We start from the raw sequence: 17,681 nt of genomic DNA, 5'->3' as shown, positions 1-17,681 counted from the left end.
AGGGAGCCATGCCTGCTGCTCTTACAGAGGAGCTACCTCCCCCTGGGTCCTGGCCCTGTTCCTGCTAGGCACCCCTGAGGGTGGACACAGCTCAACAGCCCCCTGGAGGTATGAATGCCCAGACAGTGCCGAGTGCCTGCCTCATTTTGCTCTCTATGTGAAGAAAGCTACCTTGAGGAAGACAAATCCACATGAGTCCACCTGCTTAGAGTAGGGACACAGCCCCATCTCCCAGGTCAGAACAAGAAGGCTTCTGCCAGCTGCTCTCAGGTAGGCTCTGGAGCAGGGTGAAGTTCAGAGTCAAGGCATTTCTTGGTGGGATAGATGCAGCTCATCTTCTCATCTTGGAGGTATGATGACATGGGAGGGGAGGACTTGGGTTCCAGCCTTTAGAATGGAACCTGGTTCCTGATATGTGGGCAATACAAACCTGGTGAGAACCTAAGCCAAATCAGGACACTTTGGCAGGGAAGAGGACTTGCGAAGAACAATGAGCAGAAGAAGGTAGTCGCTTCATCTTTGGTTTTATCTGATGCACCTTATATGAAATAATTATTAACTGAACATCACTCTGTAATTGCAAAAAAAAAAAAAAAGACATAGTTTTGCTGACATTCTGAATGCTTCTAAGTAAATACAGTATTTTTATTTTAAAAGAAGAAGAAAGATGAGAAGGTGTGCTTTAATCTGTGCCAGGCATGAGCTGGTCATCAGTTCTGCTGCTGTTCCTGACACCGTGGCCCAGGGCCTCCATCAGCACTCTCCAGAACAGCCAACTTCCTGGGTCTGGGGCTCCCCTGGTCCTCACTCCGAAGCTCTTGATGACACCCTGATAAAGACAACAGGAGTTCAAAGCACAGGGAAGTGTAAGAATTCACATGACCTGGGTCCACCTCTATGAGAGTAGATTCTTAGGCCTTGGAGGAGAATCCCAATGACCCTAGGTGCCAGCCAGGGTTGGGATTGGGGCCAGACTCTATTTGGCCTTGAATTTCCTTTGCTTCTACCACAGGTAAGAAAAAGGGAAGTCACACACAAAGGCACCCCAGGTTTGGTGAACCCCCTTCAGGCCCTTTGTAACTCAAGTTCATGTTGGCCACTGCAGGCAGGCAGCTGATAGGCATTTGAAACACAGCTGGCCCCAAATGAAGTATGATATAAGTGCAAAGTAGACACTGGGTTTTGAATAGTTTATAAGAAAAAGGGATATAAAACATCTCATTAATAACAGTTATATCAAAGGGGTTGGGGTGCAGCTCAGTGGCAGAGCACTTGCCTAGCATGTGAAAGGCCATGAGTTAGGTTCCAGTGCTACACACACACACACACACACACACACACACACAGAGTCATACTGATTACATGTCCGTTGATGATATTTGGGATATATTAGGTTAAGTAAAACATTGGAATGAATTATACCTGCTTCTTTTTGCTTTCACTAGAAAAAAAATTAAATCTACATGGGAGCTATACAGCCCTGGAAAACACCAAGATTGGCTGGGAGGCTCCTCCTGGACTGAGGGGTAAATGGGGACCTTCCAGGCAGGATGCTGCATCTCTTATGGAACCTGTCTGACAGTATCCTCATCCCAGCCTATGAAAATGAAGAGGCTGAGGCTTCTGCAATGTCCAACAAATGGGCAGCAGAATTCAGTGCAGACCCAGCCTGCCACCAACATAGCCTTCCACAGCACAGTCATCTCCCCTGCTGGGACATTTCATCTGAACTTGACCTGTTCCTGAGAGGCGGTACCTGTACCTCCCTTCCCCCCAAAATTCACCCATTTGGGGTGTAAATTCAATGGTTTTTTAAAGTTGATTTATAGAGCTGTGCAACCATCACCACAATCTAATTTTAGAACACATCCTTCACCACATTTGTATTCCCATTCTGTGTTAGTCAGCTTTCCACTGCTGTGAGAAAAATACCTGATAAAAACAACTGAAAAAAGAGGGGGAAAAAAACACCATTAGAGAGATTTCAGTCCATGGTCACGTGGTTCTATTGTTTCTGAGCCTGTGGTAAGGCAGAGCAATGTGGAGGGGAAAGTAGCTCACCTCATGACAGCCCAGAAGCAAAGAGGGAGAGGAAAAGGTCAAAGATATGCCTTCCAAGGACAGTCCCAGTGACCTACTTCCCCCAACTAGGCCCCCACTACAGGAAAAAGGAAATGTCCATCTTGTGTCACTATCTTTAAATGCAAAGACCCTGAGATACTTCTATTAAAAGTATGTATTACCCAGTCTACACCTGCACTGGTATTTCTGGATATGACCCCGAGCATTGTGATCTAAAATCTCTTCAGGTGCTGGGGGTGGAGATCCATGATAGAGCTTGTCTAAGAGTTCAAAACCCAGCCCTACAAAAAAAAATTCCAGGTGATTTGAATTAAGTATCATTTTGCATAGATCTGACATGAAAACTCACTTTCTACCTACCCCTTATTCTTCCTATTACTTTTTAAATTGAGAACTAATATTTTGAGTTAGAAAATATGACATTCTCAAGTTCTACTCCAATCTTTTGTTCCTTTTTATATGAAACATGTCACTTACTGAAGAATTCTTTAGCAATTGTACATTTTAATCTCACAATGTAGCTTTTTTTAATAATAAAGATTGTTTTATTTTATCCAAATGGTAGTGCTTAGCCGAGTGTGGTGGCACACACCTGTAATCCCAGAGTTTGGGAGGCTGAGACAGGAAGATCACGAGTTCAAAGCCAGTCTCAGCAAAATCGAAGTGCTAAGCAACTCACTGAGACCCTGTCTCTAAATAAAATACAAAATAGGAATGGGGATGTGGCTCAGTGGTTGAGTGCCGTGTTCAAGCCTCAGTATGCCTAAAAACAAAAAAAACAAAACAAAATGATAGTGCTTAGATTATAAATTAGCCTGTTAACATACGGCTTATTTCTTACCTCTGTATACTGATAGCCAGAGTATCTTCCACTTGTCTGTGTGCTCCCATGTAACTGGATGACATACTCAGATCTGGTAGTTTCCCAACCTTGAGCCCTGGAAGGGACCAGCCATGTGAGCTTGTGGCTTATGCCATCTGAGTTCATGAAGACTGAAATCTCAGCATGCATCAGGCACAGGCTAAGTGCTTAACTCGTCCCATCAAATTATTTTCTGATTCATCCGGAAAGGCAAGAAGTGGCAATCAAAGGAAATCTGTTCCCAAAAATGGAAACAGGGTTTTCATTATAAATGCCTTCCTTGCTCTGGGCTCAGTTCCTGAAAACAATCACTGGGATCATGTGTTGGTCCTTGAATTTCCCTTCACGACAAAACAAATCCTGGAATTGACCCCAGAAAAGGTAAATCAGAGAGTTTTCTTTGGCCATTATAGGGTTTGGGATTTGTTCCCTTGTGAAATTACTTATTATAAATTACTAATATTCCTAATGTAAAATCTAGGGGGGGGTGTGTGCCTGTAATCTCAGCGGCTTGGGAGGCCAAGGCAGAAGAATTATGGGTTCAAAGCCAGCCTCAGCAACATAGTGAGGCCCTAAACAACTCAGTGAGACCCTGTCTCTAAATAAAATATTAAAAAGGGCTGGGGATGTTGCTCAGTAGTTAAGTGCCCCTGGGTTCAATCCCCAGTACAAAAAAAAAAAAAAAAAAAAAAAAAAACCTAAGCAGGGAGAGGGTGCATAACTCAGTGGCAAAGCCCAGGGTTTCAACCAGCAATACAAAAGAGAAAAATCTGAAAAGTAAAACCTAAGAGGCCCAGTAAAAGATGTCGCGAATGAACTTTTCCTCATTCCAGAGTGCACTTCCTTGGTCAAGGTGTCTGTGGGTCTGTCTGTGAGTGTGGGTATATGATACACACATATACTATTTTTGTACTGAATCAAATAGAAAAGCTGGCTTTTAGAGCCGGGATAATCCTTTCTGATGCCTCTGACGCTGATCCAAGGATCCCCATAGGATGCCAGTGGTGGAAATCAACACTTTTCTTTTTTTCATGGGAGAAGTCATGGTTCTGAGCATTTCTGACCTCCTTCCTTAAAGCCAACCCTGGCATATCCACAGGGACAAGACACCAGATTAAAAGGAACATGAGGTAGCTCCTGCACAAAAGGCAAGAAACAAGAGTTTTATTTGGTAGGTATTCTAAATAGTTGGTCACATTGCCTGCAAGTCATGTTGGTACTACCCACCCCTTCCGATTCTTTCCTCTCATTTATGGGTATCTATCATCTACCTACCAATCTTCTATTGGTCAATCAACTATCAAAATCCCTAAATATTTGTTTTGTTTTTGTCAAGGGGGTTACTAGGAACTGAATCTAGGGGTGCTTTTCCGTTGAGCTATATCCCCAGTCCTTTTTTTTTTTTTTTTTGAGATAGGGTCTGACTAAGCTACTGAGTCTAGCCTCAAACTTGTGTTTCCCCTGCCTTCAGCTTCCCAGGTTACTGGGAGTGTGCACCACCACACCCAGCTTCAAGGTCCCTCAAGTTTTAAATGTAGATATTATAGGTTTTAGAATATGACCTTTAACAAAGAAAGGAAACTCCCTTGTAGTTGACTAAGAAGTATTGTCTGTTTCTCGTGTGTCCATGGCTACATCAAGATTTGGATTTTATTGGGTTGTTTTTTTTTTGGTTGTTGTTTTTGTTTTCCTGGTCCCTTAAAAGCAACATACTCTGTTTATTTTTATAGTGGTTATCCTTTAAAACTCATATTTATTTACTTATATTTCTTTCTTAAACTGAATAGTATCTCTTTCCCACCACAAAAATAACCTTAGCAAACTCTCAAACTCCTGCCACATCTCCCACTCCATACATCCTGTGTCTCACTTAAAAGTTTCATGTACATTTATAAGACGTTTGCCACATGGAGGCTAAGGGAGGAGGATGGCTCATAGTGTCTTGTCTTACCCTGGATGTTATGTAAGGTACATGCGTTCCTATGAGAACTGAAAAAAGGAATATCAGTATTTTGGTTTTCATTTAATAATCCAAGATATTGAACACTGTTTTCATAGCAGTCAATGTGTGTTGCTGGTTCTGTGAATTATCTGTTGGTGCTCTTTGCTATTTCCTTTTTTTAAATTCCTCTTAGTATTTGTTATGTAACACTTGTTGATTGTAGAAAATGTCTGTTAGTCAGCATTTTGTCACTGTGACCAAAATACCTGACAAGAACAACTTAGCGGAAGAAACGTTTATTTGGAGCTCACAGTTTCAGAGATTTAGTCCATGATTGACTGACTCCATTGCTCTGGTCCCAAGATGAGGTAGAACATTGTGGCAGAAGAGGATGGCTGAGGTAAGCTGCTCTAATCATGGTGACCAGGAAGAACAAGAGCAGGTAAGGGCCACCACTTCTAAGGCCTGCCCCCGGTGACCATGACCCTCTCCAGCCATTTCCCATCTGTCCACAGTTACCACCCAGTCTATTCAAGCTCGGTTGGACTGATTAAGTTATAGCTCTTATAAAATCTGATCTTTTACCTCCGAATAGTCCTGTATTGACATGGGAGCTTTTCTGGAACATGTCATTGTGGGGAGCCACCCCTGAGCCATTTGAGAAGTCTTCACTTGGCCTTGAGCCAAGGAGATTTTGGTTTGGCATTGCAAGCTATTTTGTGGTTCCTCCCACTTAATGGATTGCACAATGCACATGACCTCTATCCTGGCTCACCTAGGAAGACTGATCCATCCATAACTCCCCAGTTGGGCGTGACCCTTGGGAACCGGAAAGCCCACCTCCTACTTTATTTGGTGAAGAACATTCTGTAGAAAGCCTTTGAAGTTCCATATAAATATATATTCAATAAAATATAAATAAAGCAAACCGGGCTTTAGCTTTCTCTTTCCATTGTGGAAGTCGACCTCTGAGGTCGAAGAGCCGTCCAGCCCTCGCTTTCTAAAATTACTTTCTGCTTAGTGTTTTTTTCACCACCTTCTTTTCTTAGCTTTATTTCGCAGCCAAGCCGCTTCATGCAGAGGAAACCCAAATTCCATTGCCTGCGTGGGACATGGGTGAGATGTCATATTTAAGCCATAATAATTAGTAAAAACCACCAGAAGCAGTGGCAACCTGTAATCTCAGCCACTCAGGAGGCTAAGGGAGGAGGATGGCAAGTTTGAGCCCAGCCTCAGCAAGTAAGAGAGACCTTATCTAAAAATAAAAAATAAAAAGAGCACTAATGACATGCCTCAATGCTAAAGGACCCCTGAGTTCAATTCCCAGTACCACCAAAATATAATAACTAGTAAAAAAAAAAAAAACAGAAAGAAGAAAAAATGGTAGTCACCTAAAATTCCCCAATGCAAAGCTTAGTTATGTGACATGCTTTATTTTGTGGCCTTCTAGAAGGTTCTTCTCAGATGTTTGCCACATGGACCTGGATGTCCACAAGGCAATTCCAACACCTCCCTTTTGGGAGGAGTAACAGTTGTCCTAAACAAACCCTGAGTAGATACAGTGTGAACATGAATAAGAGTTTGTTTATCCTCAGAAATTTCAGGTTTATAACTTTCTGTTCAGCATCCTAGGGAGCAGGATGGCCCAGAATTGCTGCTTTGCTCCACCTATCACAACCATGTTCTGGACTGCAAAGAAGAGGAAGGGAAGAAGGGCCCACACACTCCCTATTAAGGAAAATAAACCATAAACAGTCATTTGGGTACATATCAATGGATGGATAGTAGTCTCAGGGTTATCTCCAGCTGAAATGGGGGCTAGAAAGGTACTTTGGGGAGGGAACATGGCTGTCACATTGAAAGCAGTGTGGTTGGCAGATATGATGGAGCATACCTATAATCCCAGCTACTCAGTAGCAGAGGCAGAGGAATGGCAATTTCAAGACCAGCCTCAGAAACTTAGTGAGACTCTATCACAAAGGCTGTGGTACACGCCTGTAATCCCAGTGACTAAGGAGGCTGAGACAAGAGGCTCATGAGTCCAAAGATAGCCTCAGCAAAAGTGAGGCACTAAGCAACTCAGTGAAACCCTCTCTCTAAATAAAAAGTGTCCCTGAGTTCCATCCCCCATACCCCCCAAAATAAATAAATAATAAACAGGGTTAGGAATGTAGCTCAGACTTAGGTTCAATCCCCAGAACCAAAAATTAATTAAATAAGATACAATTTTATCTTTTTAAAAAAATTTATTTAATTTTGGTACCAGGGATTGAACCCAGGGGTGCTTAACCACTAAGCTACATCCCCAGCTCTTTTAACTTTTTGAGACAGGGTCTTGCTAAGTTGCTTAGGGCCTCACTAAGTTGCTGAGGCTGGCTTTGAACTTGTGCTTTTCCTGTGTCAGACTCCTGAGCCGCTGCAATAATGGGTGTGCACCAATGCACCCAGCTATATGTTTATTTTTATTTTTTAGTTCTTTTCTATTTTCCTTCCTTCCATCTCACTGTCTCCTTCTGTTTGTTTTAGGTTTTGTTCTCTACCTTTGTTCTGCTTTTTTTCTTGGGGGTGGGGGGAGGGGTTACTGGGTTAAAACAAGGGGCACTTTACACTGAGCTACAACCTCAGTCTTTTTTTTTTTTTTTTTTTTTTTGAGATAGGCGCTCACTGAGTTGCTTGGAGCCTTGCTAAGTTGCTGAGGCTGGTCGCAAACTTAGTATCCTGCCTCAGCCCCTGAAGTCACTGGGATTTCAGGTTTGTGACACTGCACCCGGCTCCTTCCTTTCTCACAAATGAAACTGAGATTATGAACCAAAGGGCACAGCTGAGATACTTAAGACTGTAAGTCTGGTTTGGGGTGGATCTTTCAGGGTAGGGGCTGGTTAGGACTTCAGAGTCTAGGGTATAAACTTGTTTCCTACTTTTTACTAAACAGTTGATGCATCTTTCCAGAAGTCTCTGGAATGAACACTAATGCTGTCAGGGAAGATAGGAAGACTGAAGACTGTGCTGATGAAGGAAACCCAAAGGCAACGTCCACCTGCGTGGACCCTGAGCTGTGGACGTTGCCTTGGCGCCCCCTTGTGGTCTGAAGATCACATGTGCTCGTGCCTGGGCTGATTCAAAGCAGAAGTCCGCAAGGTCGCTTGTCCTGGAAGGAGGCGTGGTTTCTGCCTCCCTGAGGTTTTCCTGTTCCCTTCTCAGGCTGGTCATCTGTTGGATCATTTACTGGGCACACCTGTATAGCATCAGTTAGCACCCTGAAGATAAAACAGTCAACAATGGAACGCAGAGAAAGATTATCATCAGTATGTAGTTGCTCTTCAGGCCAGAGCAGATGACTCCAGATTAATCCCAAGGAACAAATCTTATCTGCAATTTGAAGAATGAGAAACATCAAGAATAACAGTAGTCACATTCTGCATTCTGATCTCTCTTTTTTGTCTCTTTTTATTTTTCCTTCCTGGATTTGTTTATTTATTCTGAGGATTGAACCCAGGGGCACTTTACCATTGAGCTACCCCCCAGCTTTTTTTTTTTTTTTTTTGAACAGGATCTCACTGAATTGCTAAAGGCCTCATTAATTTAATGAGGCTGGCCTCTAACTTACAATTCTCTTGCGTCCACCTCCTGAGTCTCTGGGATTACAGGTATGTTCCACCATGCCCAGCAAGTTTCATCGTGTGTGTGTGTGTGTGTGTGTGTTTGTGTGTGGTGCTGGGGACTGAACCCAGGGCTTTGTGCATGCAAGGCAATCACTCTACTAACTGAGCTATATCCTCAGCCCAAGTTTCATCATTTTTAAATCAACCAAGAGGATCAACTGATATTGGTAAAATTATATTGCTATAATGTGAGAATATACCAATATATAACAACAAATCACATCATTATGTACAACTATAATGCACCAATAAAAAATTTGGTATAAAAAAGAGCAAGTGAAGCTAGAGGGTTTACTTAGGTTTTTTCCTCAGTAACAGTGATTTTTTTTTTTACTTTTAGTACAGAAGTATGGCTATACAACATTCTTTTCTTTGCTTTTGGTAGAGTATTTTATAATGAGATATTCAACATTTTATTATAAAAATAGGCTTTATACTAAGGTGAATGTGGCCAGCAGTAGGTTAACATCAGAGTTCTGATCACATTGAAGGCAGACAAGGCTGAACTATGATGTTCAGTAGGTTAGGTTATTAAATGCATTTTATTTACATTATTTTCAACTTACAATGGGTTTATCCAGGTATAAATCTATCCTAAGTTGAAGAGCATGTATACCACTTTAAGACAGTCAAATAGTCACAGTGTTGTGGCCTTTGGGTTACACTTTGGGTATCACTTCCCAAGAAAACCTAGATGCCAGGCAATGAAACTAGCAACCTCCAAACCATTAGGTCTAAGGCAAAAGAAAAGCGTCAAATAGAGCTATAACAGGCAAGACCGCCTCCAGGTAGGCAACATCTGCACCCTGGTCTGCTGCCATCCAGTTCCGGCTCAGTGAAAGGCCAGATACACAGAGCAGCTCCCACCAATGTCCCCAGAATTGTTAAGGTAGTACATAATTTGGTTTTAGAGACCTGATCCATTGTGGTGTTTGTCACCTAAAAAGTCACCTCATGGTTCAGTCCACTTGCCCAGGAACAAGATACTGCCACCAAGGGAACCTGAGTAAGTCCCAAAGAAAAATGAGGACAAGCCCCACTAGTCAACTGGTCACATGCTTTAATCACAGATAAATTACTGGCTTCAGAACATGCTACCTTGAGCTATCCCCAGCCTGCAGCAAAGACCAACACTTATCCTCCTTGGAAGTCACTCCACCTTTGTGCATAGCAGTGCCCTTCACATATCCTTGAAGCTATTGTGGGGGTCATTAGGTCATTCATGCAGGACCCTAAATGAGACACAGAAGCCATGGGTCTTGAACTGCTTCCCAGGACCTTATTGCCGCAGTCCGACTGCAGCAGAATAACCGGGGGGTGACAAACAACTTGTGTAGATTGATACAGCAGGAATGGGAGCCATTTATTGCAGGACAGGAGCAGTATTTATACATTCCACACAGCTTATCTAATTAGCATAAACTAGATACATCAGTCAACCAATAAGGAATCTCCACACTTAATGGCTCGCTTTTGTTACTTCTCAAACCACTCCCTCTGGCATTTTGCCAGGCACCATCCAGACTTGTTTATGAACTCTAACATTCTCTGGCAAAATGCCAGGCACCACCTGACTTGTTTACAGACTCTAACACCTTATCCCAGCCCAGTTTTTGAGAATCCCCAGTCTCTGCCCCGTTAGCTTCTGGGAATGGGAGAAGAATGGGATCCAAGGGAGGCTTATCTTTGGCCTTAAAGAGGAGGATGGCTCTCCTCAGGTGATTCTCACCCTCAGGGTTTATGGACCTCTTGAGAGCTGAAAAAACTGGTTATCTTAGAAAATGCACATCATCCCATAATTCTGAATACATCATCTCCCTACACAAGTTTGAATGTGATTCCAAGCGTGGATCTCAAGTCAAGACTGTTTGCACAGACCCACTCCTGAGGACTGTTAATGGTCCTCAAGGCCCTAAGCATGAGGAAGGGGCCAACCAACATTGTCCAGGCCTCCTGGGACCAGATAGGGTGTCTGTCAGCCAGGCAGCTAGTTGAAGTTAGTTATTTCATTAGCCACCACGCTGTTTCATGATCATACATCAGGAAAATAGTCGAGGACTTGGAGAAAAGTTATTTCACTGCCTGCCACATGACCCAAGTGATGAGAACAACTGTTCACCCAGGGGTCATCCAGGCAGGAGTTGGTCTTGAACACTGGGGCTGTCTTTTAGCTGGGCCAAATGCTGGATACTCCAATGGTCAGCTGGGGTTAGGATGATAGTGCACAGGACAAGCTCATTCTAGGGCAAGGATGTTACTGTCATTTGATCAACATCAAAGTGCCCTGGAAAGAGAACAGAAAACCTGCCTTAGCCAGATCCAGGCATCATGAAAGCATGAAGACAGCAGAGCTCACCCCTGGGAGGAGGCTGAAGGAGTTCTGGGAGGAGGTAGGTGTCTCTGAGCCAGGGAATCAGGGGACACCTGGAGATGTATCTCAGGATGGATGCAAACCAAGCTTCATTCACTGCTCCACTGGCTCTCCCCACCTCCCTGCCCTGTCCACCTTCAGCGAGGTATTTTGGAAAACCAGAGAGAGCCTGAGAAAATCAGAGTTAATGGGAACAACAAGAACCCATGCAGTTCCAAGTGCTATTGCATTTGGAGATAGGGTGACCTCTCAATGACTGTGAAAACAGTGACCATGGGAGCAGGCACTGGCCTCTGCTGGGTAGGTGGGGGACAATAAACCCTTTGCTCACCCAACACTGACTAAGCCAACTATCCCACTCTACCAATAAACACTCAGCATCCATTGGCTCCTCCCTCATTCTACTTTGGTGGAAAAGGGACTCTATTAGAACTGAGCACAAGCCTCACCACCTTGACCATTACTAAGGAGACTGAGGCTGAACCTGCCCTCCCAGAGAGAATAAGCCTCAGGTGGAAGCATGAAGTAGTGAACTTTAGATGCAGGCAACAGAATTTCTGGAAGCCAGAGAACAGGGATAAACTTTGACTCACAGCACCTGATTTCAGATGCCAGTTCGGTCACGCTCTGGCTGTGCAATCTCGGGCAAATAATTCTATATCTCTGGCTTCCTCTCACTTTCCAAAAATTGTTGATTGTCCGTTTTGAATGAGTAGAAGTGCCAAGTGCTCAGAACGTCAACAAGGAGTTCTCCAATGTTGGTTCTCCTGATAGATGATGTCTTTGCTATGGAGGTCATGAGAGAACTTCGTTTATACTTGGTGATCCTGCCTCCCTCACCGCACCATCCTGAGTGCCAAATGGGATGACAGGTAGAATGTCTTTTCAAGGGAACATTGTAATAAACTCCTGATTTCTAAAATATCAGGTCTAGAATTGCTATGACAGTTGGTGCCCATCTAGAGGTTTGCCGCAGATTCTCTTGGAGCACATTAAAATAACAAAACAAGCCAGAAATGGTTTCATACACCTGTAATTCCAGTGACTCAAGAGGCTAAAGCAAGAACATCACAAGTTGGAGGTCAGCCTGCACAACTTAGTGAGACCCTGTCTCAAGAAAAGAAAAAAAGGGGGGAGGGGAGACTAAGAATGTAGCTTAGTGGTAAAGTGCCCCCTGGATTTAAGCCCCAGTATCTGGCTGGGCCTCATCCATACTAGGCAAGCATTCTATCACTGATATACATCCCCAGCCTTATTTTTATTTTACTTTTAAATAGGATCTCAATAAATTCCGAGGCTGGCCTCAAACTTGTGATCCTCCTGCCTCAGCCCCCTGAGTAGCTGGGATTATAATTACAGGCTTACACCACTGCATCCAGCTAAAAGTATTCTTGAAAATAATAACATTTACACTAAAGTTCTCCATCCCCTGGAGGAAAGGAAGAAGGCCTTCAACAGGCCCAGATTCTATTCTAAGACCATCATATTTTCATGAAAATGTTGCAAAGCATTGCCTTCAGAGACCACTCGCCCCAGGAAGACAAGGTCAGTTTGGGGTCTAGGATTTCCTTCAGTAGTTGTTTGAGGCCCAGGTCTTCTTGGAGAATGATTTTATGCTGTTCAATCTTTGAAGCACTTCAATGTTGAGATGTGCTTCTCTGAAAACTGTCTAGCAATTGGCAATGTCTATGTCCTCCTTGCCCAGAGCTTACCCTGCAGCTGGCACTGGAGTAAGGAAATATGGGCTCTCTGTTACCAGGGACACCTGCCTGTGTTTCAGAGAAGTGCGTCTTTTCTGTCAGTTTTTACTTCACTATTTGACTATTTCCCTCCTTTTCTTGTGTTTATTTCTTCAGATGATCTTTCTGGTTCCTTCTTTTTGTGCACGTTTAGTTCCTTTTTTTCTCTTTCTTTATAGATCTAAGGCCTTCTCCACTGCTCATTCCAGCCCTATGCTTCCTATCATCCCTGATCTATGAATCTCTACTCTTGGCTTGACTTCTTGGAGCCACCGCCGCCTCCTCCTCCTCCTCCTCCTCCTCCTCCTCTTTCTTCTCCTTCTTTTTGTACCAGGGATTGAACTCAGGGGCAGTCGACCACTTAGCTACATCCCCAGCCCCTTTTTGTAATTTATTTAGAGACAGGGTCTCACTGAGTTGCTTAGCACCTTGCTTTTTTGCTGAGACTGGCTTTGAACTCATGATCCTCCTGCCTCAGCCTCTGGGACTGCTGGGATTACAGGCGTGTGTGCCACTATGCCCTGGCTCTTGAAGGCTTCTTAGGTGATTCCCTAAGTGAAGCCTGTTTCCAGGCAAATTCGTTGTGCACACAACTAGTTGTCAAGGACTTCCCTAATTCCAGTGGATGGGCCAAAATAGTCTTCTTGACTCAGATGTGATTTTTCTGGAAAGGTTTCATGAACTTCTGCAAGTTGGCCAACTTTACTGTTTTGGCCTTCTATTCACTTGGCAATAGTCTAAGTGCTTGCATTTCTGTATAGATGCTTTGAAACTTTGGCTCGATTCATCAGTGATTCACTTGACATCTTCAATAAAGTGGAGCTCCAAGAATAAAATGGTAATATGTGAGGACTTCTGGTTTCTGATTCTACATGTAAGGAGCTTGGAGGCTGTCCTTCAGCAAATGAATGGACAAATCAACTGTGGTGCATGGAGATGACAGAATATTGTTCAGTGCTAGAAAGAAATAAGCTATGAAGCCATGAACAGGAGGAAACTTAAATGCATATTACTAAGTGAAAGAAAACAATATGAAAAGGCTACATATTGGCATGATTCAACTCTTTGACATTCTAGAAAAAGCAAAAATAGACAGTAAAAATATCAGCAATTGCCAGAGGTTAGGAAGAAGAGAGGAATGAAAAGACAGAGCAAAGATTTTTTTTAAGACAGTGAAAGTGCTATGTGCTTGGTGGGTCTCTTGAGATATATGTCTGTACGTATATGTGTGTGTGCGCCTCCATGACAAATGCCAGACATATGTCCTGGGTGTCCCCAAGGGACAGAGCTTCCATGTCCTCTCTGGGTACACCACTCTTCCAGCACTGTCATGTATTCACCAACCTGGAAGCTCCCCAGACCCACAGCTTAGGGATTGTCATGGAGGTTTCATTATGTACTATGACTGATTAAATCATTTGTCATTGCAATCTCCAGGCCCTCTCCTTTCCCTGAAAATTCCTACCCTCTATTCATACGATTGGTTCCACTGGGTGACCAACCCCTATCCTAAAGCTCTCAAGAGACCCACCAAGCACAGACATGCACTACTATATCAGCTCCTCTTATATACTCTAAATCATCTCTAGATGACTTATAACTCATGCAATGTAAATGTTATGTAAATGGTTATTATAATGTATTGTTTGAAAAAAGTCTGTACATGTTTAATACAGTCAGTTTTTAAAAAATATTTTCTGGGCTGGGGTTGTGGCTTAGAGGTAGAGTGCTCACCTAACATGTGCAAGGACTGGGATTCGATCCTTAGCACCACATAAAAATAATTAATAAAGGTATTGTGTCCAACTACACCAAAAAATAAATATTTAAAAAAATATATTTTCAGGCTGGGGTTGTGGCTCAGTGGTAGAGTGCTTGCCTAGCATGCACGAGGCCTTGGGTTTGATCCTCAACACCACACAAATGTAAAATAAAGATATTGTGTCCACCTAAAACTAAAAAATAAATATTTAAAGAAAATATTTTCTATCTGTCATTCGTAAATCAAAATTATATCATGAGGGGGCTGGGGTTGTGGCTCAGTGGTAGAGTGCTTGCGTAGCACTTGTGAGGCACTGGGTTCAATCCTCAGCACCACCTAAAAAAATAATTAATTAATTAATTAATGGTTAAAAAGAAGAATGATCTTTAAAAAAAAAAAGTTATATCATGAGGTTTGAAGAATCAAATATTTCTCTAAGTCACAGAAAAGAGTGACTCAATCTTTTCCCATGGTCAGATCTGGAGCACATCATTTCCAACTTGAGTTCTTCCATCCCTGAGCTTGGTCAGGTAGTGTTTTATCTCCTCAAAAGTCACAAGTCTCGGGCTGAGGCTGTGGTTCAGTGGTAGCGCGTTGGCCTGGCATGTGTGAGGCACTGGGTATGATTCTCAGCACCATGTATAAATAAATAAAATAAAGGTCTATCAACAACTAAAAAAATATTTTTAAAAAAAGTCACAAGTCTCTGGTTTGCAGAAGTGATGGCTTTATCACTGGGCATCATTTGATGAATGCCTTATCCTGCTTTTTTAAATCCTTGTGGAAATATCTTGCAGTAATGCTCTGACTCATCTATCTGTGTTTCCTTCACTTCCTAGGTGTGCAGTGTCTTTAGAGAGATCCTTTGCTGGTTCCTTTCACCTAACTCAATGTATGAAAGTGAATTTTTCCTGAACCAGGTTTTCACAGGATGTTTGTCAGGAGCAATCCAGGGCTGTTTCCTAGGCTCATGTAGATTTTGCTGTGATTGAAGTTTTGTACGTTGTCATTTTCCTCACCTTTAAAGAACAAATGAGATATTTTGAACATGAAAAATTATAAAGATAAAACATAAAGAGTTCTAAAAAGCTTGGGCATGGTGGCACACATCCGTAATCCCAGCAGTTTGGGAGGCTGAGGCAGGAGGATTACAAGTTCAAAGCCAGCCTCAGCAAAAAAAGTGAGGTGCTAAGCAACTCAGTAAGACCCTGTCTCTAAATAAAATATAAAATACAGCTGGGGATGTGGCTCAGTGGTCGATTGCCCCTGAGTTCAATCCCCAGTACCCCCCCAAATAAAAGATTTTTCAAATTATGTGCATGTTTAAATATGTCACAATGAATCCCACTATTTTGTATAATTATAATGCACCAATAAAAACTATTTTCAAAAATAAGGGCCAGGAGCTGGGGGCGGTGGTGCATGCCTGTAATCCTATAGACTTGGAAGGCTGAGACAGGAGGATCATGAGTTCAAAGCCAGACTCAGCAACTCAGCAAGGACTAAGAAACTCAGCAAGGCACTAAGCAACTCAGAAAAACCGTCTCTAAATAAAATACATTAAAGGGATGAGGATGTGGCTCAGTAGTTAAGCATCCCTGGGTTCAATCCCTGGTACCAAAAAAAAAACAAAACAAAACAGGACCAATAGGGGAAACAGTAATAAAAATATATCCTGGACTAGGGGTACAGCTCAATTTTTAGAGTGCTTACCTGCTTACCTTGCATGTACAAGGCCCTGGAGTCAATCCCCAGCACCAAAAAAATAATTTTTATATATATATATATATATATATATATATATATATAGAGAGAGAGAGAGAGAGAGAGAGAGAGAGAGAGAGAGAGAGAGAGAGAGAGATCTTTGCAAGGGGGAAAGTAAAAAATATAAAAAATAAGTCTAAAATTAAGGACTCACGGTGGTACACATGTGTAATCCCAGTGTTGAGAGTCTGAGGCAGAAGGATTGCAAGTTTGAGGCCAGTCTCAGCAACTTAGCAAGACCCTAGGCAACTTAGTGAGACCCTGTCTCAAAATAAAAAATAAAAAGGGCTGGGGAAGTAGCTCATGATTAAGCACCCCTGGTACCAATAATAATAATAATAATAAGGACTCAGCATATAAAGCTAGACACACTATTACCTCAGACAACCTGTGTCTGCCTGAGTTTGCATCTTAAGGGTGCAAACTGATGACCTTGGAGATGAACACATTCCCCCAACCATAGGGCTTCACTCTTACTCCCAATTGTAATCATTTCCTTACTTTCCTTTGTAGTTTTCCAACATTTGTGTTGTAGTTTGAAAGAATGCATCAGCTGTCTCTGCATGCCCTTTACCATTCTCTATACATGATCTTGTACCTGTCTCCTCTCAGGTACTTATAATTCAACCTCAGCCAAGCAGCCAATATCTTCAGACAAGCCTTTGTGATGTTGTCTTCCTTATGATTGGACGCTAAACTTGGAAATAACCAAGATCCAAAAACACTTGGTGCTTCCTGGACAGCCAAAAGTTCCCCTCACCTTACCACCTTGGCATGGTAATCAAACAGAAGTGAGGTCCTAGAAATAATAGGCATGATGACATCCTTTACATTTAATTAGCTTCACATTTTTTAATTGCACAACATTAAAAAGATGACCTGCTGACCTGTTTATCCAGCCCACAGGGTAGAAAAATCTCTAAAATCTAAAAGTGTAGTTCAGAGGTTAATTTTTCACAGGCAAAATGTACAAAATATTAATAGAATGTTATATTAATAAAAATGTCCTAGAATTCATACACTTTTCAGGGTGATTAGAAGGCCTGGAGCTGTGTCAATGTCCTTGCTATCTTCCCCCTGGGAACAATCTTATAAAATAGTTCTGTATCAAACCCCAGAAGGGATTTCTCACCTTCATTCTTCTATTGCTGGTTATTGTAATCATTTAACCAGGCCACTTAGTCTTGACATCATTGGATGATTTCTGCTTTTTGGCCATGCTTGCCAAAAGACCCATTTTAAACTAAAGTCCAGAAATTACATCTTTAACAAATGGTGGTCTCACAGCCAGGATTGTAAGGACAGGATTGGATATTCAGCAAATGATGCCACAAGAAATTTATGGTAGGAAAAAAATAGATTATTGAAATTTTTTATAAAAAAGAAAGAAACTGATGGTAGGCCAGATGCCATAGCATGTGCCTATAGTCTCAGCTACTTGGGAAGCTGAGGCAGGGGAATAGCCTGGAACCCAGAAGTTTGAGGCCAGCTTGGGCT

General features: G+C 42.4%; 3 long non-coding RNA genes across 3 annotated transcripts in view; 1 reads left to right on the top strand and 2 right to left on the bottom strand.

The window, feature by feature from the left end:
- Positions 1-623: 623 nt before the first annotated feature.
- The window catches only part of LOC114102432 (uncharacterized), a 56,515-nt gene continuing 39,457 nt past the window's right edge, over positions 624-17,681 (bottom strand). The window contains exons 2-3 of the long non-coding RNA XR_011707337.1: positions 2,924-3,020; positions 624-829 (exon numbers count right to left, since the gene is read on the bottom strand). This is a non-coding gene — a long non-coding RNA (uncharacterized lncRNA). The remainder of the gene's footprint in view (positions 830-2,923; positions 3,021-17,681) is intronic.
- Positions 7,458-8,294, top strand: LOC114102413 (uncharacterized). The gene is made up of 2 exons (XR_003584508.2): positions 7,458-7,724; positions 7,819-8,294. It is a non-coding gene; the product is annotated as an uncharacterized lncRNA (long non-coding RNA).
- Positions 14,811-16,428, bottom strand: LOC139705440 (uncharacterized). The gene is made up of 2 exons (XR_011707339.1): positions 16,339-16,428; positions 14,811-15,439 (listed from the first exon to the last, which is right to left on the bottom strand). It is a non-coding gene; the product is annotated as an uncharacterized lncRNA (long non-coding RNA).

The sequence above is a fragment of the Marmota flaviventris genome, chromosome 4 (genome assembly GCF_047511675.1).
Source record: "Marmota flaviventris isolate mMarFla1 chromosome 4, mMarFla1.hap1, whole genome shotgun sequence".
Classification (NCBI taxonomy): Eukaryota; Metazoa; Chordata; class Mammalia; order Rodentia; family Sciuridae; genus Marmota; species Marmota flaviventris.
This window is presented reverse-complemented; position numbering and strand designations above follow the sequence as displayed.